This window comes from Rattus norvegicus, chromosome 4 (assembly GCF_036323735.1).
Source record: "Rattus norvegicus strain BN/NHsdMcwi chromosome 4, GRCr8, whole genome shotgun sequence".
Taxonomy (NCBI): Eukaryota; Metazoa; Chordata; class Mammalia; order Rodentia; family Muridae; genus Rattus; species Rattus norvegicus.
The window spans coordinates 184,258,215-184,282,989 of record NC_086022.1 but is presented as its reverse complement, the minus strand read 5'-3'; the positions used below and the strand labels follow the sequence as shown (position 1 = coordinate 184,282,989).

Below are 24,775 nucleotides of genomic sequence, written 5' to 3'. Positions count from 1 at the left end.
CAGATGGGCAAATGTTTTACTTGGTTTTGTGTATAAGAAAAGCTACTCTGAAATACTGCTAAATACAAAAAATAATAATAAATGAATATACACACGCAAATGTGTAACAGCCTATTATGTCTAATACGTCTAATAATTCATACCCAGTCTGGGAGGATTGAACCCTGGCTTTCACTTAGGCTAAGCACATGTTAAATCACCTTCAACCTCTTCAAATGCAATTATAAAGTAAAGAAAAATGTAAATATCTTGCAAAAATGTATGAGTCAAAGAAAACTTAAAGACATTGCTAGGTGCTTTATGCTACAATTGTTTAGACACATCCTATAGCTCATCACATTTTATGTTGTTGTTTTCTTTCTAGAAAACATCCACAAATATTTTCCAAGAAAGAAAACAATAATTGCATCAGCTCTTTAGTACATTGGCAATGCTACACTAAATATGGATAACCCCCTTAAAAGAAAAAAAAACACTGGAACTCAGTCTCCCCCATTATTTGGAGGTTTCTTTAGGATTGCTTTCATAAATTTTAGAAAGCTTCCACTGTACTGGCTTTCCATACCACCCCTCAATTCTACCTGTCTCTTCCTGCATTCCTTCCGCACGTTCCCCTGATCCTCCCGTTCCAGTCCCCACCACAGTGCACACATAAAATACATTCTATTTCCCCAGGGAGATTTTCAGGGAGATAAATGTGTCGGTTACTTAGCTTCTCTGTGTCTGTGAATTGAAGTGTGATTATTCTCTGGCACCTTCCCATCCTTGTGCTCTCTCCACCAAACAAACAAACAAACAAACAAACAAACAAACAAACAAACAAACAAACCACATTCAATTTGTGTTGCTCATATACTCATGACCATGACTCACGGTCAAACTTCCAGTGCCCAATCCCTTAAAATAACTGAGTCCTTCCCTACAGCCCCACCCCCACCCCCTGCCAGAAGCCGTAAACTGAGAAGAGCTAACACTTAAGCATTTTTAATCACAATTCTTTTTTTTTTTCCTTTTCTTTTTTTCGGAGCTGGGGACCGAACCCAGGGCCTTGCGCTTGCTAGGCAAGCGCTCTACCACTGAGCCAAATCCCCAACCCCTTTAATCACAATTCTTAAGAACTCTCTTGAGCAGCTTCCTGTCTGGACAGTTTCTCTTTTTTTGCCCAGGGGCAGGAGGCATTGCCACTGAAACCTTTAATGACTTTAACTCTCAATCAAGAGTCTGCAATCACTGCAAAAGAAGCTTCCCTGCCCATAACAACCAGTGACAGCATGGACCGTACTTTTCAATACTTCTAAAATATCCTCTAAGTTAATTTAGCACTCCTGAAATTTTTCATCACAAAACAATACCCAATAGCTTCCTAATTAAATATATGTCAATTTAAGGCCTAAGTTTTTCATTTTTGCTATTAAATTTTAGGTTATCATACAAAGTAATGGGGTTTCATTGTGGCATCTTTATACGTGTATCATTTTCCTTGTTCTCATTTGTTCATTTTCCCCACGTCCCTCTCCTATGCTCTCTTCCCCTCCCTCCCAGTGGTTCTCTTCCTTCACTCAACCTCCTACTCATGTCCACCATCTTTTCTACTTCCTACCCCTTAAAATCCTTTCCTTCCCTTTCACGATCCCATTTAGTTCTCTCTCTCTCTCTCTCTCTCTCTCTCTCTCTCTCTCTCTCACACACACACACACACACACACACACGCACACATACACACACACACACACACACAAATATAAAATATAGGCTCTACACGTAATAAATATAGGCTCTATATGTGTCATTTATCTTTCTGAATCTGGAAAAGCTTTTTCTTTCTTTTAAAGATTAAGCTTTATTTTTAATTGTGTGTATTAGACAGTTGTCTGTGCATATGTGAGTGTAGGTGCCTTCAGAGTTTGGAAAAGGACATAAAATATCCCAAAGCTGGAATTACAGGAAGCATCCCAGTATGGATGCTGGGAATTTAGCTCCAATCCTCTGAAAGAGCATGAAGCATCTCTCAAGTCACAATTTTTTTCCTCTTCTTGATAGTTTGTAAAGGATACCTCTGAATTGTTCAACAAATTCCCTTTTTAACTATCTGAGGTATTTCAGAACTCCATTATATGCTAAATACACACAAAAGAAAACTTATGACAAATACAACAAAAATAAACATGTTTATTACTTAAAAAAAAACTACAGCAGAATCTGTTAGCCCCAAAAGTCTGTCCACATTTTATTGTTCCTATCTCCCTCATTACATTCCCAGCTTCTGCCCAAATTAACACAATCTAAATACCACACTTTTCATTTTATTTATACTTCATCCCATGTCTATACATCTGTTAAAAGATTTGTATATATATATTTTTAATTTTACATGTTGGAAGCCTTCCTTATGTAGTCTGATGCAATTTGCTTTTGTAATTGTATTACAATTTTGCAAAATCTATTCCTTTTTTTTTACAGTATTGCTTCTTTTGTTGCTATAATCTAATGTTTAAGTCTGCTAATCTACTTGAAATTTATTTCTGCAGATAAAATAAAATACAGATTTTAATTATTTTCTGTATAAACCATCAATTTCTCTCAAATTCTTTAATGTCACTCCTTTCCCACTCTTTGCCAAGTCAGCCATAAATCATGATGGTTTAAGTTTGTATGCTTCAAGGATATCCCATGATATCTCACTGGTATTCAGAAGGTCCTGAAGTTATGAGAGTTCCACTGAAAAAGAAGAGGAATCTGACATAGCTGTATTTATTCATTAAGTTATTCAATTCTTTGAATTTTCTGCATCTAACTGAAAGTCTCTTCTAAGTCATGTGAGTGGCAACATTTGAACAAGAGTGAACTCATTCTCAAGTTGAATTTAATGAACATAGACGTATTTACTTTCTGTAATATACACATATATCTTTAAACATATGTACTATTAAAGAAAAAATATGACTACAAATCTTAGAATTTTTCTTTCTGAGAGTAATATATATTTACATGTATTATTTATACTTATAAAATATTTATAATTTTTGTATTTTTATTTATAAAATAGTATTTATATATTTATTTGTTTTTATATTTGGATATTAAATGCATATTAAAAAGAAATTACTCTTTAAATCATTGTGTTATTTCCTGATGCCCTAAGTATACCAGTTATATTTCATATCCCTTTTCCCAATTAAAATCATAATTCCACCTCTAACAACAAAACTAATAGAAAGCAACAATCATTGGTCCTGAATATCTATCAGAATCAATGGACTCAATTCCCCAATAAAAAGACATAGACTAACAGACTGGATATGTGAAGAAGACCCAGCATTTTGCTACATTCAGGAAACACACCTCAGTGACAAAGACAGACACTACCTCAGAATAAAAAGCTGGAAAACAATTTTCTAAGCAAATGGTCCAAAGAAACAAGCTAGAGCAGCCATTCTAATATGGAATAAAATAGACTTTATACCAAAAGTTATCAGGAAAGATAAGGACGGACACTTCGTATTCAACAAAGGAAAAATCTACCAAGATAAATTCTCAATTCAGAATATCTATGCACCACATGCAAGGGCACCTACATTCATAAAAGCAACCTTACTAAAGCTCAAAGCACACATTGTACCTCATGCAATAATAGTGGGAGACTTCAACACCCCTCATCAATGGACAGATCATGGAAACAGAAACTAAACAGAGACACAGAGAAACTAACAGAAGTTATGAACCAAATGGATTTAACAGATATCTATAAAACATTTCATCGTAAAACAAAATAGTATACCTTCTTCTCAGTACCCCAAGGTACCTTCTCCAGAACTGACCATATAATTTGTCACAAAACAGGCCTCAACAGATACAAGAAGATTGAAATAGTCCCATGCATCCTATCAGATCACCACAGACTAAGCCTGATCTTCAATAACAACAAAAACAACAGAAAACCCACATACACATGGAAGTTGAACAATGCTCTATTCAATGATAACTTGCTCAAGGAAGAAATAAATAAAGAAATTAAAGATATTTTAGAATTTAATGAAAATGAAGGCACAGCATACCCAAATTTATGGGACACAATGAAAGCAGTGCTAAGAGGAAAACTCATAGCTCTGAGTGCCTTCAAAAAGAAACTGGAGGGAGTATACACTAGGAGCTTGACAGCACAACTGAAAAATCTAGAACAAAAAGAAGCAAATACACCCAAGAGGAGTAGAAAGCAGGAAATATTCACACTCGGGGCTGAAATCAACCAAATAGAAACATAAAGAACTATACAAAGAATCAACAAAACGAGGAGCTGGTTCTTTGAGAAAATCAACAAGATAGATAAACCCTTTGTCAGATTAACTAGAGGGTACAAAGAGAATATCCAAATTAACAAAATCAGGAATAAAATGAGAGACATAACAACAGAAACAAATCCAAAAAGATCATCAGATCCTACTACAAAAAGACTTTACTCAACGAAACTTGAAAAATCTCGATGAAATGGGCAATTTTCTAGACCAGGTACCAAAGTTAAATCAGGATCAGATAAACCATCTAAACAGTCTCATAACTTCAAAAGAAATAGAAGCAGTCATTAAAAGTCTCCCAACCAAAAAAAAAAATTGCCCAGGACAAAATGGGTTTAGTGCAGAATTCTATCAGACTTCATAGAAGACCTAATACCAATACTCTCCAAAACTATTCCACAAAAATAGAAACAGAAGGAACACTACCCAATACCTTTTATGAAGCCACAATTACACTTATACCTAAACCACACAAAGATCCAACCAAGAAAGCAAATCAGACCAATTTCCCTTATGAATATCGATACAAAATTACTCAATAAAATTCTCCCAAACTGATCCAAGAACACATCAAATAAAGTGATCCATCATGATCAAGTAGGCTTCATCCCAGGGATGCAGGGATGGTTCAATATATGGAAATCCATCAACATAATCCACTATACAAACTCAAAGAAAAAAACTACATGATCATTTCATTAGATGCTGAGAAAGCATTTGACAAAATTCAGCGTGCCTTCATGTTAAAAGTCTTGGAAAGATCAGGAATTCAAGGCCCTTATCTAAACATAGTAAAAGCCATATAAAGCAAACCAGTAGCCAACATCAAACTAAATGGAGAGAAACTTGAGGCAATTCCACTAAAATCAGGGACTAGACAAGGCTGCCCACTCTCTCCCTATCTATTCAATATAGTACTTGAACTCCTAGCCAGAGCAATCAGACAACAAAAGGAGGTTCAAAGGGATACAAATTGGAAAGGAAGAAGCCAAAATATCACTATTTGCAGATGATATGATAGTGTACTTAAGTGACCCCCAAAATTCCACCACAGAACTCCTAAACCTGATAACTTCAGCAAAGTAGCTGGATATAAAATTAACTCAAACAAATCAGTAGCCTTCCTCTACTCAAAGAATAAACAGACTGAGAAAGAAATTAGGGAAAGGACACCCTTCACAATAGTCAAAAATAAAATAAAATACCTCAGTGTGACTCTAACCAAACAAGTGAAAGATCTGTATGACAAGGACATCAAGTCTCTGACGAAGATCTCAGAAGGTGAAAAGATTTCCCATGCTCATAAATTGGAAGGATTAATATAGTAAAAATGGCCATCTTGCCAAACGCAATCTACAGATACAATGCAATCCCCATCAAAATTCCAACTCAATTCTTCATAGACTTAGAAAGAGCAATTTGCAAATTCATTTGGAATAACAAAAAACCTAGAATAAATTGAATACTATCTATCCTCAACAATAAAAGAACTGAGGGAATCACCATCCCTGACCTCAAGCTGTATTACAGAGCAGTAGTGATTAAAAAAAACTGTATGGTATTGGTACAGAGACAGGCAGGTAGATCAGTGGAATAGAACTGAAGACCCAGAAATTAACCCACATACCTGTGGTCACTTGATCTTTGACAAAGGAAGTAAAAACATCCAGTGGAAAAACGACAGCATTTTCAACAAATGGTGTTGGTTCACCTGTAGGTCAGCATGTCGAAGAATGCAAATCGATCCATTCTTATTGGCTTGTAAAAAGCACAAGTTCAAGTGGATCAAGGACCTCCACATAAAACCAGATACACTCAAACTATTAGAAGAAAAAGTGGGGAAGAGTCTTGATCACATGGGCACTGGGGACATTTTCCTGAACAAAACACCAACGGCTTATGCTCAAACATCAAGAATCAACAAATGGGACCTCATAAAATTGCAAACCTTCTATAGGGCAAAGGACACTGTCAATAGGACAAAACAGCAACCAACAGATTGGGAAAAGATCTTTACCAATCCTACATCCAATAGAGAGCTAATATCCAATATATAGAAGTTAGACTCCAGAGAATCAAATAACTATTAAAAAATGGGGGACAGAGCTAAACAAAGAATTCTCAAGTGAGGATTATCAGATGGCTGAGAAGCACCTAAAGAAATGTTCCACATCCTTAGTCTTCAGGGAAATGCAAATCAAAACAACCCTGAGATTTCACCTCATACCAGTCAGAATGGCTAAGATCAAACACTCAGGTGACAACAGATGCTGGCGAGGATGTGGAGAAAGAGGAACGCTCCTCTATTGTTGGTGGGATTGCAGACTGGTACAACCATTCTGGAAATCAGTCTGGAGGTTCCTCAGAAAATTAGACATAGTGCTACCTGAGGACCGAGCTATATCACTCCTGGACCTATACCCAAAAGATGCTCTAACATATAACAAGGACACATGTTCCACTATGTTCATAGCAGCCTTATTTATAATAGTCAGAAAGCTGGGAAGAATCCAGATGTCCCTCAACAGAGAAATGGATACAGAAAACGTGGTAATTTACACAATGGAGTACTACCCAGCTATTAAAAACAAAGACTTCATGAAATTCATAGGCAAATGGATGGAACTAGAAAATATCATCCTGAGTGAGGTAACCCAATCACAAAAGAACACACATATGTACTCACTGATAAGCGGATATTAGCCCAAAAGCTCAGAATACCCAAGATACAATCCACAGACCACATGAAGCTCAAGAATAAGAAAGACCAAAGTGTGGATGCTTCAGTACTTCTTAGAAGGGGGAGCAAAATACAGATCACACAGATTTGGGTCTTTGGATATGATCCTTTGCCCAAGTAGCCAAATTGCTGGATTAAAATTCCTCTACTTGGGGGGAGAAGAAGTGGGCAGAAATGAAAGAATTCCTGAGGTTTGCTGGATAGCCCGTCTGTCTCAATCTGTGAGATTGAGGCTCACTGAGAGACCCTTCCCCAAAATAAAGTAGTGATCAACTACGGAAGAACCCCATTGTCAACCTTGAACCTGAGCACGCACGCGCACACACACACACACACACACACACACACACACACACACACGTTTGAAGAGAAGAAAAAGAAGAAATGAAACATTCTTGGTTTTATTGTTTTCTTTGTTCTGAATTTGGCGTTTGCAGTCTTATTGGTTAATAATATGCATTGGCTATGTGTTTTGAGTGTTTCTCCTTGTGTTTGTAAAACAGGATCTTTTATTTCAATTCGTAAAAGCTGCCTAGGCCCAAAATAATGTCTTATAGTAAGAGAGAGCATTATGTTAAAGGCAAATCAATACATGCATGTCTTTAGCGAAGAACAGTGAGACGGAGCAAACCAAAGCAAAGCTCAGTGCTCATTTCCCATGGTCTGAGGGGTTATATTTATACTCGTTCATCCTGAGTCCTTTCATGTGTTTGCTATATCCAAACATCCTTTTACCTGTGTCTGCTCCAGGAAAATATTCTTTCACATGTTTGCTTTAGCAAGACATCCTTTTACCTGTGTTGCCCCGCAAAACATTATTTAACATAACTAATTTTCCAAAGAAGTATTAGTTTCCACTTCAAGTAAATGCAAAAGATAGGCAAGTGTGGGACACTCAGGAGACTGGAGTAAGGCTAGCCTACACTGCATAGTGAGATTCTGTCTAACAAAACAAAAACCACAAAAATATATACTTAAAACTTTTTCTCAGGATCAATAGGAAGAGTATAAACAAACAACAAATAAACAAACAAAAGACAGGCAATTTAAGACATAGGTTTGACTAAACTAAAGTTACCCCATTACCCCTTTATCTCTAGCCTTGTAAGCCATGGTAAATAGGAGTACGAGTTGTTGACATATTATCTTCCCACTCCTTATTCAATGATGTTGATGTTCTTTGGGGTAACAATTTCCCAAGCTACAAAGCTACTCTCCCTACAACTTCATTGTTTTCTAGGGGTAAACAGAAGTTAGTGGATAGAAGGTAGAGAAGCTGTGTAAAATGAACTGAATCATTTGAAGTATCTATTTTCTTCCAGTATAGACTACAGACATGATGGCTACAGCACAGAAGCATTTGGAGACATAATTTTTTGTTATGCAACCAGCACTACAAATGGGAAAGGAAAAAAATTCTGAAAACTTATGATTATAGAATTGCCACAGAAAACCCAAACTATGCATCTTAAATTTTTTTCTCCCTGATCCTCTTTTTTTTAAAAAAAAGATTTATTTATTTATTATAGATGAGTACACTGTAGCTGAATTCAGACGCGCCAGAAGAGGGCATCAGATCCCATTACAGATGGTTGTGAGCCACCATGTAGTTGCTGGGATTTGAACTCAGGACCTCTGGAAGAGCAGTCAGTGCTCTTAACCGCTGAGCCATCTCTCCAGCCCTCCATGAGCCTCTTATGATCTAATCCTAATAATGTTATATCTTACATAATTTTGACTTCTAATTATTGTCGGTAGCTATGGTAATGACAATGCTAGAGGAACCACAATTATCGTTGGAGCTTGTGGAGTATGGCTCACCTGTTAGCAGAGCTGTGATGAGTGTAGCTTAGAGAGGCAAAGCCAGGAGGGGTGGGGGAAATGATTGCCTAGAATGCCACTCACTGCTGCTAGGCCTCATCATGCTTGGTGCTGTCTGTGTTCTCCTTGTATTTAGCATGGTGTGATTATTTCATGGAAGATCCCCATTCTCCACTGGGCAATTTACCTGTAGTTTATAATAAAAGTGATGATCTTCCCAGGGCAATGTTGTTTAGACTGAATGATGATTCAGTTGAACTCTGGGAATAGTTTAAAGACAGGGGCAGTTAGGGCTTCTAATGACGGATATAGAGAAGAGAGCAATAAGCCTAGAAAATACATTTTCCCAGCTGGATGCAAGATTTATTGGGAATAGAAAATAAGAACAGGGAGTTTCAGGCATTGTAAGCCCTCAAGTCTTTCCTGTGGGAGATAGGCCAGTGATCAAAGATAGCCAAGTTCTGGTAATTGGTTAGGTCTGTGTCTTCTGGTTATGTAGTTTACAGGTGAAACTGTAGGGTTTTGTTATACACTTCAAGAAAATAAAGTTGTAAGAGGAAAATAAATGACCCTAATATGAGTGGGAAAAAGAAAGTATATGGTTAATTAGGCCAGTTGAGCAAAGCTTTGTAGAATAAAACAAAAACAGAAGTCTGCCACACAGTAACTGCAAACTGCTGCCAGTCAGGACAAGAAAAATGGCTGAAATATATTTGGCTTGCTTAACTTTGTCAACCAATAATGAAAGAATTATTCCTTTGGAGGTAAAGATGTAATTATGGGAAGAAAAATGGGAGGGGGATGTTTAACCACATGTGGGTTTCTAAGGAATTTTTTTGAATATATGACTTGTGACTGTGATGTGACTTCTTTCTACGTAAAGACTTTTGTTCTGAGTAGTAAATGAAGGATAAAAGAGAAAAAATAAAAGCAGAGAAAATTAGAGCTTCCTATATCCATAATAAGTCTCTGTGTCTTCTTTAGTCGACTCCACATTTCCTCCTTGAAACCCCTGAGCTGCTAGAGCTGGCCCTGGGGTAGCTTCTTGCAAGAGATTCACAAGAACTCTTAGAAATATTCTTTTCTAACACATATTTTTATTTCTCTATGACTCGCCTCTGCTGACCTCACATATTCATATATCTTTATCTCTCTGTCCTACATAGAGTTATGGTGTTGCTATATCAAAAGGTTCAGAGCATACATCGATAACAGAAAGACTGAGACTATCAGTGACAATCTAAATACACTATGGATGTGACAGTTAATAACTGGGCCTGAAATTCTGGAAGAACAAAACATGGGAAATTAAAATTGTCTTGAATCACAGACTCACTAATTGGAGACGCCAGGGCTCAGATTTAAGGCACCTTTGATACTGGTTTATAACTGGCAATAAACTGCAGATGAGGAAGGAGGAAGAGGAGGAAAGAAGAAGGGAGGAGGAAGAGGAGGAGAAAGTTTCTAGCTGAGAGTGACAAGTTTACCAAGGGCTTGGAGAAAGGACTCAGTGGTTGTTTAGGAATGTGTTGTTTAATTTTCACATATTTATGATTTTTCTAAAATTATGTTTTTCATTTCTAGTACTTTGTCATTGAGATTTCAAACTTCTTACTTGTGTTAAGGCTTGTGTTGTAGTTAAAATTACACAGAGAATTCATGGATATACTTAGGAATATCAAGAAAATTAAGAATTCAGAACATAGAGCCAAAACATGACACAGTAAGACATATTTTCACCAGGCATGGTGGCACATACTGGTAATCTCAGTACTTAAAAGGCTGAGATGGGAATATTTTAAGCTCAAGGCTAGCCTAGCTGCATGGTAAGACCGTGTCCCCAAAAACAAATGCAAAAGCTCTTTTTGATGGTTTTGAGAGTACAGTGAACAAAAACATTTACACAATAGACAAAATTATATCTGCACATGCTATGCTTGTGAAACCACATGTAACTTAAAGTTCAGAAGGATAATGTCAAAGAAGCTCTGTATTGACTAATTTCAAACTGAAGATAATTTAACTTATAACCTTAAGGAAATGCATGTGTATTGCATAAAGTTATATTTATTAGGATGACTATTATGAGCATATGATTTTTGATCGATCAATAAAGATGCCAGAGGCTAATGGCTGGACAAAGGGTGACAGGACAGGATGGCTAGGATGCATCAGGGAGGAGATGCAGAATTACCATGACTCAGAGAAGAAAGATGGGACTGAGGAGTGGCAGGCGATAAAGCCAACAAGCCATGTGAGACTTCGGGTAACTGGCCACTGGCCACTTCCTGATTGGGCCTGGAATAGCATAGCAGGGGAAGGTTTAGGAGTGCCCGGCCTTTGAGTTGGCCAACGCATTTTAAAAATAAGCTAATGTGTGTATGTCTTTCATTCTCAGATTCAAAGATAGCTCCTAGGCAGGTGCACGCATGCGATCCGCCAGGAGAACAAAGGGGAACAGCCCAAACTCACCGCTACACCTTTAGATAGTAAAGCGAAATAACTGTGCAGATTCACTTTTAACACAATTCATAATTATTATTCTTCCACATACTTATCAAACTGTTTGCCCAAGTGAATAACCCATTGTTCTAACATGAAAGTTGTTTGCCCAAAAGACCAAAATGTTTGCCCTGATAAATTGATTTGTAAGAGTTTCCTAAAGCAAACATTGGAATTATTTATTAACTTACTGTCTTATTTTCCTAGGCAAGTACTTCTTGGGATAAAGAATTAGAATATATTGACACAAATATATGCAGTCTGATACCAATGCAAGTGTGATTAAAAGATAGTTAAGGAGGAAAAGTCTGATTGAAATAGAAGAATTTTCAACCACAGATTTGTAAAGAGTGTAAGTTACTTAAGCCTACAGGCTTGCTTTAGAATAGACCGAGACACATTCAGTTCACAATCTGCTCAAATATATAATCAGTAAGAAAGCAGATACTGTAACTCAGGTAGTTTTGTTTCCTAATTCAATATTTTATATCACTTAGCTCCAGCTTTGTAATAGTTCTAAATATAAAAAATACAAATCTCAATAACAGATTTTGTTTTTAGGTTTTTGACATTGTGCAAAATGTTGAGGGCCATGTGGGAGGAACAACAAACAGCTTTAGAACTCCTGGAATGTGGCCTACTGGTTAGCACAATCAGGATGGGTGCACCTCAGAGAGGCGTTGCCCTGAGGACTCCATGTCCTGAGGACTTCATGCTGTTGTAGAGTTTTGCTCTGCTTGATGCCTTCATATCCCTCTTATTCTAAGAATTGTATGAAAACTCTAAGGGGCTTCCAGCCTCTCACTCTGCAATATCACTGGCACTCACAATACTAATGCTTGATCTTTCTCAGGCATTGCTGCTGGAGCAGATTAATGATTCAATTACGATCCTTGGAACGAGCTTAGAGATGTAGATTGTTAGTAGTGACCATGACCCTTAGAAAGAATTTAGAAGAATAAATTGTTAGTGAAGTTAGGTTAGTATATTTTTGCTAGTGGCTCTGATAGAGAAAATCTTAGGGAGCAATTTGAAGTTCAGAAAGGCACACTCTTAATAGTTGAGCTAGGGACTTTTGAGGTCAGGGAACAAGAACAATGGCAGTCTAACTAGCATTGACTGATGTAACTTTTACTGAGCCTGGACTATCAATTTAGGTAATGATTTCTTGTATTGATTTTTGCCCTCAGCTTCCTGATATGATTTAATAAAAATTTCTGGTGAGTAGATGTATATTCTGAGGACCTAGAGTAGAAGTGACTGATTTTTTAATATAAAATTTAGATATGTGATTCTTTTAAGATTTTTATAAGATTACTTTTTAAGATCTTTTCTTTGTAACTTCAAATTGCTGCCAGCCGGTAGCAGAAACTGGCTGAAAAATTACCTTGATTGCTTACAGTTTGTTAACCCATAAGTTGCTAGTCAGTTATGAATGTACACGGGTTCTTGGAAATGATTTTGTTTAACCTGTACTACATAATGTTTTTTCATGTAAAGGTATTGGGGAGCATATTGTTTTTACATAATCAGTCACTAGAAGAAAAACAAAGTAATCACACTGTAATTCTATACTGCTTGGAAGATTTTGTTGGGATATATAAGCTGTGGGAAAAATAAAATGTTGTTGGAGCCTACTTGTTGGAATTTAGTCCATCCACCCAATATGTATGTCATTTATGTCATGTTTGTATATATGTATGTATGTGTGTATGTATGTATGTAAAATGGTTGGATCCTGCTTATTGAAGCCTTGCTCCACCCAACAAACATGTGTATGTGTATATATGTAAAACCTGTCTGTCTGTCTGTGTATGTGTGAAGTTGTTGGAACTTGCTGAAATTTGCTTCATCCATCCAGAGAGAGAGAGAAAGAGAGAGAGAGAGAGAGAGAGAGAGAGAGAGAGAGAGAATGAATCAATTCCCCCATTTTTCTCTTTCTTTCTTTTTTTTACTAGCCTTTTGAGACCCCTCAAAGAGTTTTTTCAGTGGCCTTTTACGGTCTCTAAGAAGTTTTTCACAAGCCTCTTGTGGACTCCCAAAGGAATTCTTCATCAGCCCCTCAGGAAGCATTCTGGTCTGGCCCAGTCAATTGCTGACAACATGCCCCACCTCATTTTACCCTGGATGTCAAAGCTGGTCTCTGACAGCCAAGATTTATATTTCACATAGGAAAAAAAAACCTTCTAACTACCTAGAATTCTGTGGTTCAAAGCAGTAATTACTGGCCACATATGACCATTTAAGTTACAATTAATTTTAAAAAGAAAATTAAAAATTAATTCTTCAGTCACATTTTTTATAGTTTTAGAGTAAAAATATAACTTCTACTTTTTAGGTCTGTATTTGAGCATTTAAGTAGTGAGTTTATAACACCCCAGTAAATGTTCACAACTGAGTAACAACAAAGCAAGGTCAGGACATAGCAGCACAGTGAACAATGAACCACAAAATTTCAGTGTCTTAACACTTTGTTGTGTTTGTTCCAGTGACATTTCTGGTCTCTTGGCTATAACACTAGATTTGGAGAAACAGTCTTTTCTGAATCCACCTCACCAATGGCAAAAGTAAGCAGGAACAAAGGAGTGAGAAATAGGAGAGGGAAGGATGGGAGGAGAAGAGAGATAGAACATCTTGGATTTCATCATTCCTCCTTAGACTCTAATAGCCACAAATATTTTTCTAGACTTATAAAGATTTGAGAATGCAATCTCCCTATAACTCAAGGAACAAAATGAGAGGTAGTGGTGAACACGGAACACCCTCTACTACAGGTTCTGCCAATCTCAGACCTTGTCATGCAAACAAATAAGAATCTGTTTACACCAAAATATGGAGAATTTGTACATGTAGTGCACTGCATTATTAATCAGAAATATGCACTGATCCTCACCATGAAAGAATTCCATATCCCCACTGCACTGATGCCAACCTTGGCTGTGTGAGGTATGGCATTCCTCTCTGGCAAATAAAAATGCACATCCGCAGTTGCCCATCTGACTTAAATTATAAACTGTGGAGGACACAGCATGCATCACTGTCAATAGAAGCTTTAAGAGCCATTTCACATTTCTATTGTATGTTTTTTTTCTTTTGCTAAAAGACTATCAAGGTCTTAGAGAAGAGCTGCTGCTTCAACCTGTGTCTCAGAATAATGACATGTCCTGGTTCCTCACAATGAGTGAATAACATGAGAATCAAACTATTGCTCCTATGAGTCCCTGAAATTTAAGAGCTGTTGATTATCACAAGAGGTTCTAGCTTTGGTTGAACAAACTATACACATATATGTATGTATGCATGTATGTGTGTATGTATGTACATATGTCTGTATGTGTATATGAATATGTATATATGTATGCATGTATGTGTGTATGTATTACGTACATACGTATGTATGTATGTATGTATGTATGTATGTATGTATGTATATGAATCAGCGGGGCTTGGGAGATAGCTTAGTGGGTGGGTAAAGTGCTTGCTGCACAAGCATGAGGATCTGAATTTGATCTCCAGCATCCATATAAAAGCTAAGTGCAGTGGCACATGTCTGAAGCCCAAGCAGTGGCTACTTGTCTGCCATGTGCATGGCTATCATGCCAGTTTTCCTTCTCTCATTTGGTTCTCATCCTCTGAGCAGAGGTTAAAATATTTATAGCTTGCCTCTGGTAAAATTGTCCTTGAGCTTGAATTTGAGTGCCTTTTCAAATTGTCTTACTAATGAGACTAAGAACACAAAAAGGGTATTCTAATTTCCTGTCTATCACTGACACACCACACACACACACACACACACACACACACACACACACAAATTTTTAACATAACTTATTTATGATTTGTGACCAATAATAAAATATTCATGTAAGTGGTATAAAATGTGAAATAAGTAATCATCTAAACCCGATAAAATATTTTTCTTGGATTTCTTTATTTATGAAATTATTTCCCAGATTTTAGAAAGAAAACTGTACTAGTAGGGTAGTGATGCAGGATCTCTGGTTCTCCTGTCAGACGGTAAAAGCTGAAAAAGGAACAGCCATTATTGACTGATACATGCGCATCTGGACAGATTTACACATGCAATAGATTCCTAGCAAGTAATTTACAAATAATCTTCTGGAATTGAGCAAATCTCATTGAAAATCACAGAACTCGGTTCTATAGAAATGAGACTGTGGAGAGTGGATGAGTCCTGTGTCAACATGCATCCCTGACAGGAACACGGCCAGGTCAAGAGCACCAGTGCCTCAAACTCACAGCAACAGCTAGGCTTTCCTCTGGTCTGAGTGTGAGTACAGTTGACCTTTAGCTAAAAACAAAATATGCTAAAAGTATAAATCACAACTTCCTCACCCTAGAAGACTGCATGATCACAGTGTACAAAGGTTAGCTAACCTGCCTCCTTATCCATGCTATATACAATATCCTGAACCTTCAACGTGCTGAAAATCCAGGCTGCTGGTGCATCTCCATCAAGGCAAGCAGCCCACCTCATCCAAGCTTCATGTTACTTGTGTCTTTCTTCTTAATTATTTCCTTTATTTTTGAGATTATATTGTAATTACATAATTTTCCCCCTCCCTTTCCTCCTTCCAAACCCTTCCATATGCCTCTCCTTGGACTCTCTTCCAAACTCATGGTCTTTTCTCATTAATTGTTGAATTGTTGTTACATAAACACACACACACACACACGCGCGCGCGCGCGCACGCTCTCCCCCCCTTCTCTCTTTCTCCTAAATACAAAAGTACCATGTGCTCAGTCCATATAATGTTACTTGTATGCATGTTTTCAGGGTTGACCATTTGATACCAGAAAGCAGACTGATGTGCTCTTCTGTAGAGAAGATCTCTCTCTCTCTCTCTCTCTCTCTCTCTCTCTCTCTCTCTCTCTCTCTCTCTCTCTCTGTCATTCTTTAGTTGCCCATAGCTCTTTTTGTAGAGTTGAGGCCTCCTGGGCTCCCTCATTTCCCCCACCATGGAATAGCCATATCCACTGGAAAGGACAAGAATCATGAAGCCAGCATAGCTGTTTGACACAATTCCAGCAAAGCTGAGCAGACTGCTGCAGTTGCTGTCCTTCCATCTCTAACTTTTGGGTTTTGGTCTCTGCATGTTGCACTCCTGGGGACTTTCTGCATTATGATTCATTTTTTTTTTACTTTTTTTCTAAGAAAAAATATGTCTGAGTCTTTTTAGGAAAATCCTAAAATTAACTTTATCTGGCCACTATTTGGAAATCTTCCTTATGCACAGGAGATCATTGAGGACAGATAAGCACACGCTAGATGGGGCCATTACTCCAGGAATCTTTGTGGGGTATCGGCCCCTGAGTAAGTTCAAACAGTGTAATTGGTGCAGGATAAACAGAGACAATTGGCAAACTCTGACTGGCCAGAAGAACAGGTTACGGATTCAAGGTCTTCTTTTTTAATTATAGGTTTAGAGCTCTCTGAAAATGTAGTTTAAAGATAGGGGGTCATACAGAGTACACTCCTGAAGGAATAAGATAGGTTGGCTAAACTTTTCCTATTCTATAGTTTAGATGAAAATCATAGCAAGAGAAGTTAGGTATTAGTGTTTGCTATTCATAACGATCAGTTCAGATATTTTCTGTTTGCCAGGAGTGCTTTAAAACCACAAACACTGCAAGCTTAAACGCAGGCTGTTGGATAATAATGTGTTTGTTTTAGAGGAGACATTCTTTAAATTCTTTAGATTGGGGTTATAGAGCTAATAATTATAATACAATCTGTTCTGTTTGTGTTTTCTAATTGTAACTGGACATGTAATGAAAAATCAAACATATAATCTGTCCTTTTTTGGATAATCATTGGTCTGTTTTTGTTCTTTGAACCCCGTATAGATAAAAAAGCAATCTGATAGCTAGTAAGTCAGAGCTAAGGGGTTTCCCCTGACCATCGCCTGACTCCCTCCCCTCGCTCACTCCTTACCACCTCTGCAAGCCACCTTGTCAGCAACCACCTGTCCCTTGGCCAGGGAAGGCCCCCAGCACCCCGTCCACATTAGTAAGTCTACAGTTGTCGTCCACGTTCAGCTCATATTTAGACAGTTACGTTGGTGAGACATGGATTCTGACATTCCTAAGAGACAATATCCCATAGCAAACTCCCTGATCCCCTTGATTTAAAATCTTTCTGCCCCATTTTCTGAAATAATCTCTGAGCCTTAGATACAGCAGTTGCACTGCAGATGTATCCATTGGTACTGGGCTCCATGACTATACATTTTGATGGGTCGTGGTTTTCTCTAACAGTCTCTATCTGTTGCAAAGAAAAGTTTCCTTGATGCAGGGTGAGGACTACACTCGTCTGTGGGCATAAAGACAAATACTATAATGAAGTTAAGAACTATGCTGGTTTAGTAAGAGGAGGTTGTAGATTCTCCAAAATCCATGATTTCCCTAGCCCTGGGTAGTTGGCTAGGTTTCCATTAACTAGACATAAATTTCCTCTTGTTGAAAAAGTCTTAAGTCCACTCAGAGAGCTTAAGTCCAGTTACTGCCAAGATGTGAGTGCCACTCTTGCACCCTGAGGATTACTGTGCCATGATGGCCATTGCTGTTCATGGGCATCATAGCTGGGTAGCACTGATGGCTGCTTTCTGCCTTTGGAAGGATGCATGGTGTCTTCTGGTACAATGAAATCTAGTGCTCAGGGAGATGGGTTTCAAGTCAGTTCCAACTCAGAGGTCCTGGGCCCTGTGTCTGAAGTGCATTTTGCCTTGGATATGTAGCTGGCAAAGATTCTCTCCCATTCCTAGACTTCCTCTCCACTCTTCACTCTTAATTTAGCTATGCAAAAGCATTTAGTTTTATGAAGTCCAACTTGTTAATTGTTGGCCTTACTTCTCAGGCAAGTGGACTCCTATTCAGAAAGTCCTTTCCTATGCCTAAATCATGTATGGTATTGCCCATGTTTCAGTGTTTGGGGTTTCTCATTAGTTCTTTGAGGTGTCTGCCTCAAATTCCCTTTGCTCCCAGTGGATTTCTAAAACATAGTTACATAGGCCACAGACATGTAGCTAACAGGAACTTATCTGATCTATGTGTAGAGCTTTCCATTAAATTATTTTATGGTTTGTATGCAGAATGTTCCCAGTTTGTTTATATGTTGAAAACTTGGTCCCTAGCCAATGGCATTATTTAGGAAAGTTATAGAATCTTTAGTAGGTGACATCTCACTAGTGCATGCGCTGTCTCTGAGGGAACAAACCTTCTGGGGTATAGTCCAGCCCATGTTCCTGCCTGAGTCTCCATTGCTTCCTGATCCCAAGCCCTAGCCACCACCAAATGCACCACACCACCATGCCTTCTTTCACATGAAAAATGGTATCACCTCAAATTGCCAGGGTAAATCTCTCCTTCCTTAAGTTGATTCTGTTGGGTATTTTGTCTAATCTGTGAAGAAAGTAACTATTATAACCATTAAACACATTTCTCAAGTCAAAGATTTGTGTCCTAAATATTATATACCAATGAAAATTTTAAAAATTGGAAGACAATTTTTCCCACAATTCACCTATTTCTAACGTTTCATTCAAAGAATCCTATTTCTTCACCTTGTTCCTCTGGAAGGTTTAGGTTCCTTTTCTATTTTGAAACAAATTCTCATTGGGTCTTTAAAAAGGATAGAAGACAACCATCTTCCCTATGACACCTCAGTTATCACCAATGCTTCATTATTCAAAGTCATACGGTGTACATAAACTAAAATTAATGCACTTGTCCCTTGCAAAGCACTGTAGAAAAGTTCATCACGGACAGACATTTCACAGTATACTAAAGTATCAGCTTTCTCTAGGAGTCCTACAACAACATCTATACTATAATTTTTAAATTAATACCAAAATGCTAATAGAAATAGAAAAAATAAATTTAACCAACATGCAGCACTAATGTAGATAGATTGTTAACAAATCTGAGTCCAGCCTGGGCTACAAAGCAAAAATCTTGTGCCATTAAGTAATTAATTAATTAACTTCCAATGCATTGGGCAAATAAAATTGTAAGAATAAATATTTACCAAGAGTGATGATAAATTATAGAAATGCTTTTATTTCTGTAGTTCTAGCTTTTTTCCTCAAAGCAATTTCTAAAACTTTTATGAATCTAAATGGTATAAATCTCCTTTGTCAGTAAACTTGTATTACATACAGTACCATACAGTGGGGACTTCTTGCAAAGGAATCATCTGCTCAGAACATAAATTTATGTATAAGAAAAACAAATAATTTTATTCACAGTAACATAGACCTCGAGTTACAGCTATTCAAAAATTGAAAGAGAAACATTTCTTTAGCATGTGTATAGTCTAGAAATGGCATCAAAGCATGAAATGTAAAAATTTTAATTTTACAAAAGGATTCATATCAATGGAAATCAAGTGTGCCCCCACATACAACTGAAATCAAAAGGGCATATTCAGCATTTACCACCATCTTCCTTCTTGATCATTGGCAAAATTCAGGTTTCACATTGGTAAATAATTAAAAGCAGCTGCAGTATGAGTCTTGGTAAACAGACTTAGAGCATCTTAGAGTACTCACATCACAGTTCCCACAAGCACAGTGATGATGCCCAAACAGGTCATCAGATCACTCCTCTGTAATCGGATGCTCTTGTTTTGCTTTTACTGAACTTATGAGGTGCACATAAATTTGGAAGAAATTTTAATTGCACTAAAGTTACATAGATCAGTGCTTTTCTCTATTAGAATAGGTAAATTCCACTTAAAAACAATGACTAAGAAAATTTAATTTATTTTAAAAGCCAGTGATGAAAAATTATATTTTTGACAGAATCTGTGGCTTAGCTAAATTTTAAAATGAACTGAAAACATAATTGTTCATATATAGTGTTACGATAATCAGCTGCTTTGTATTTATATACATAAAATAAATGACTTTTGATAACTTCTAATAGTTACATGTTAATAAAACAAAAAAATAATATTAAAAATAAGCTATTTTGTCAGAATTAGTATATAACATGGCATTAAACATGACAAACTAGTAAAAAGTAGAATTTTATTTGATGTATATTGCTTTCTATAATTAAAATCATATGATCAACCCTTACGTATTTAATATATCATGCTACTCTACACAAATAGAAAATTTTAGTTTAAAATTTCTACATCAATAAAGCTGTTAATTTTTCTATCAAACAGGAGTAGGTAGGGGCTGGAGGCTGGAGAGATGGCTCAACATCATAAACAAAAAATAAATCTTAAAAAGAAGTTTAAGTACAACTTTCTATAAATATTATGATAGTATCTTTGTGCATTTCTTCAAATGATAAAATTATTCCTAAGTTCATTTTTTGGCTTTTCACTTGTTCTAACTTCTGAGTAAAAATGGTTTGAAAATATCTTTACTCTCTCCTCTAAAGCTATAGCAAAATGGAGAAAGAAAACTTCAATGTCCACAGAGTGTAAATACCAAGCACAACAAACAGTTAAAAGTCAGAACAGGTCTTCTGCTGCCCTTGGATCTGGATGTAGAACTCTCAGCTAGCGACTGCCTGCCTGCCACCATGTCTATGTGAGGATAATGGACTGAACCTCTGAAACTGTAAGCCAACCCCAGGTGGATGTTTTCTTTTTATAAGAGTTGCCTTCTAGTGTAAAGCCCCAGAGGGTCTTCACCTGCCAGGAGACTCCCGGGATCGAACTTCAGCAGTCTTTCAAGCAAGAGACCGGCGGTGATCCCGATCTACCTTACCAGCACCTTTGGTACATTTTTAGAGGGCAGATGACAGTAACAGCAATCATCCCGGGAGGGTACCTTCGTTTCCTAGAGGCCCAGGTGGCCTTCGGTCAGTAGTTTTATGGTTTTCCTGAGCAGTAGTTTATCAAGGTTGTTTCTGGGAAATCGTCCTGGGACCGGACCGCGAAGCTCTCCCTTGGGGCCTAACGCCGGTTCCTGGAGCCAGCTCAGGTTTGGGTCAGAGTTGCTTAATCCTAGCACTAGGTGTCTCTTCACAGCACTGGCAAAGTGCAAAGACACTGGCTCCCATCAGTCGGTCCCTATCTGTGGTCCACGACACCACTTTTTCTGCTATCAATTCTCTCAGCCCTTGCAGCTCTGTTCTTACTTCTATCAGCCCCAGAAAGTGTCTTTCTTGTCTTCTTGTCCTCGTCCTCGATGTGGACTTTTACTGGTTTCTTACCCCCTAAGTCATACAAATAACTGGGGAGGAAGGGGGTGGCTCCATAATTCCCTGGGGCGGTTATGGCACGGCCAGAGGCACCCAGGGAGAGTCCTTTAGCTTTGCCTCCCCCAGCCCAGTAAGTGGTTCTATTAGTTCTTTTCTCGGGTTACTGAACCAGGGTGTCTGTGATGCCTCAAGCTGATCGGGAACATATATCCACCTCCCTGATCTAGCAGCTCAATGGCTGGATAGTTGAATGTAGGGTGGAGTCACAAAAGCAAGGGATAAAAATGGAAGCCAAGGCTATACTCTGAGCAACTATCGCTGCCTGCTCAAGATCTGTCTGATTAGGCCTGTCAACACCCTGTCACAGAAGGAGGAGTGGCTCATGGGCCCTACCTCCCTTTGAGGGTTTATGGGACATTAATGGTAGACATGGGAAAGAGAAACATTGTCTTAAGTGGTATAAAAACTGATAAGGTACCCAGGCTCCCATAACAACCCCAGTGAGACTCATTGGTTCACACATGTGTGATCGCATAGCATATTTCTCAGTGTCAAATTGCCCTTGCACACATAAATAATACCCAGTAATGCTGGCATTCAAACAACTCTAAATACAGTGGAGGATACACCGAAGAAAAACATGGAAGGCGGGATGGCACTGGGAAGAGTCTGGTAAGAGGAAAAGGGGAAATGAAAGAAAGCTGGAGAATGGATCCCATACTTAAGAGCGTGGCTCTACCTGATGATCTGGGTTTCGTTCCAAGCACCGACATGGTGGCTCACTTGTAACCCCGATGCTATGGGATCTGTCGCCCTCTTCTGGCCGCACTAGGCATTACATCATAGGCAAGCTAAACACTCAGGCAACACAAAGCTCGATGTTTATCCTTCCGTTTTAAAGAGGATAATGGAGTGATTCTAATTAAAATACATTATGTAAAAAAAAAAGTCAGAATAGAAAAAAGTCAGAACACAGAGTAACCTAAGAAAATAAAGTAACTTACTTAACTATACTATTGTAAGATTAAATGAAATAATATTATAAACTCACAATCAATTAATGTTTGCTTTTGTTTTGATAAAATGTTTATACATGGGTAATCTTTGAATGATGAATAACTAGCTAAAGAAAAAGGGCAGGCTCTATTTCAGACTCTTCCAGGAAGCTGTGTGCTTCCAGAACTAGAGTAACTTGCCTAGAAAGTCCTCTGTAGACGACATAAAAACACCCAGGAACAGCATTTTTAAAAATCTGACAAAGTAAAATCACGAAGCCAAAAGTCACAACACATAACTGTAAGCAGGTTGTGTGCCTGGTGCCTGAATAGATGGAGGGTTGCATGCAGCTGAGATTCCTTAGAGGCCTAGAGATGAAGACATCAACCCTGAGCATGGCAGAAAAATAGAATCAGGAAAAACATCTTATGTGTGTGACTACAAGGTCTAGGAAGGGAATCCACTTAGTTTATGGAGGGGAGCAACAAAGCCAGACACTGAGGTTTCAGAGATAGAAGTCTGTATCTATACTTAATGGGGTTGCTGCTTCATAAAAGGCACGAATGAACAAATGAGAATCCAGTCTGGACGTGGGCTGGGATTAAGTATGTCTCTGCGGAGGCACATATATCTGTTACCTCAGCACTCAGGAAGCTGAGGCAGGAAGATATAGGAGTAACCTGGGCTACATAGTGAGAGTGTCTCAAAAACAAAAGTAAAATAAATACTCTCCATCTTATTCCAGAGATATTAATTACCTCACCTAATACACTATTACCACGATCTTTCAATTAATAGTATTATCACTATGTATTTTATCACCCCAATTTTAGTTGAATTAACACACTGGGAAACAAGGAAGCAAAAAATTATATTCTTTAAATATATAACCTATCACATCACCAGATTTTAAGCACTGGGTGGGAAGAAAAACAATTTACTTCAAAATGTATACTATCTATTTTAAGAGGGAATTGCTATTTCTCTGTCAGTTTCAACTTTAGTTAATACTGAATCATAAATATACCAATAACACAAAGCTTTTACTTTGTAAGGTGAAATTCATCTAGAAATTGATTTTGCAATGTATTTAAAATATGAATAAGATCTTGGAATTGTTTCTGGCAAAAGCAGCATCCAGGCTTGGTGCAAATGGGTTTCTCCACAGAATTGCTTTATTATTTGATACACAGCCTGGTTTCTACAAAGACACATGCAGATGACTGTGCTGGTTCCCTGCAGGCGTCACAGCAGGCCAGAGGGTAAAGACCCACAGAAAAAACAAGAATGAAATTCTCGCTCTGCTCAAATTTGTTGGAATCAGTATTGGACCAGGGACTTTTAAAGTCTGACTCAGATCATTTTACTTTAGCCATATTTAAGCACAGCACAATTAGGAAAAAATCCCAAGTATACAATGATTTAAGATGTGTTTTATCTGACTTCTTTCACAAAATGGGTAATATTTACTCAGAGATAACACCCAAGATTTAGGCTCTAGGGAGCTTAACTGTGGGTGTCAAGATTGACCAGGCCCTAAGATAACATAGAAGTCATTTAGGCTGTTGTAAAGTACAAGTGGTATCACTCATAAGAGTGGTTTATGGCCTAGAAGCAATGCTCGAGACATGTGGAAAGTGTCCAGGATAAGTAAAAACAAATTCTGGAAAATAAAGGCAGTCTTTCATCAGACAACAAAGGATCACTGGGTTGTAAAAGTACATCATTCCTAACATTCCAAGAAGAGCAGCTACACACCTCATTTTCACCAAAGAGATAAGGTGTGAGTTTAACTTTTCTGGCTTCTTCAGTGCACATCTGTGTGCGCAAGACCTTTTTTGCCCTCTACAAATGGTTTTACACAGAAAACTGCTAGGCAAAGTCTCTTCAAAATGGGGAATGAGTCCTCTAAAAAAATCCTTACAGATTTATTATTTATGTTTCAGTGACCTTTACAAAACTATGAAAAATATAGTGTTCTTTTTAGTTAATATCTTATATTTCTCATGTGTCCTACTTTACATAGGAAAAAAGTTAGGTGTGGTGGTGCAGGACTTTAATCCCAGCACTCAGAAGGCAGAAGCAGTTGGATCTTTGTGAGTTCACAATCAGCCTGGTCTACATACTGAGTCCCCAAAAGGGCTACACAATGAGACCCTGACTAAGAGAGCGGTGGAAAGGGAGGAGAAAACAAAAGGAGCTACCCTCTGTTAAAAGAGGGAGCGAGGGGAGAGATAGCTAA

The 24,775-nt window shown here is 37.8% G+C and overlaps 1 protein-coding gene across 7 annotated transcripts in view; it reads right to left on the bottom strand.

Moving 5' to 3' along the window:
* Bicd1 (BICD cargo adaptor 1) overlaps positions 1-24,775 on the bottom strand; it is a 153,950-nt gene that overhangs the window by 79,851 nt on the left and 49,324 nt on the right. The gene's annotated exons all lie outside the window — the stretch shown is intronic.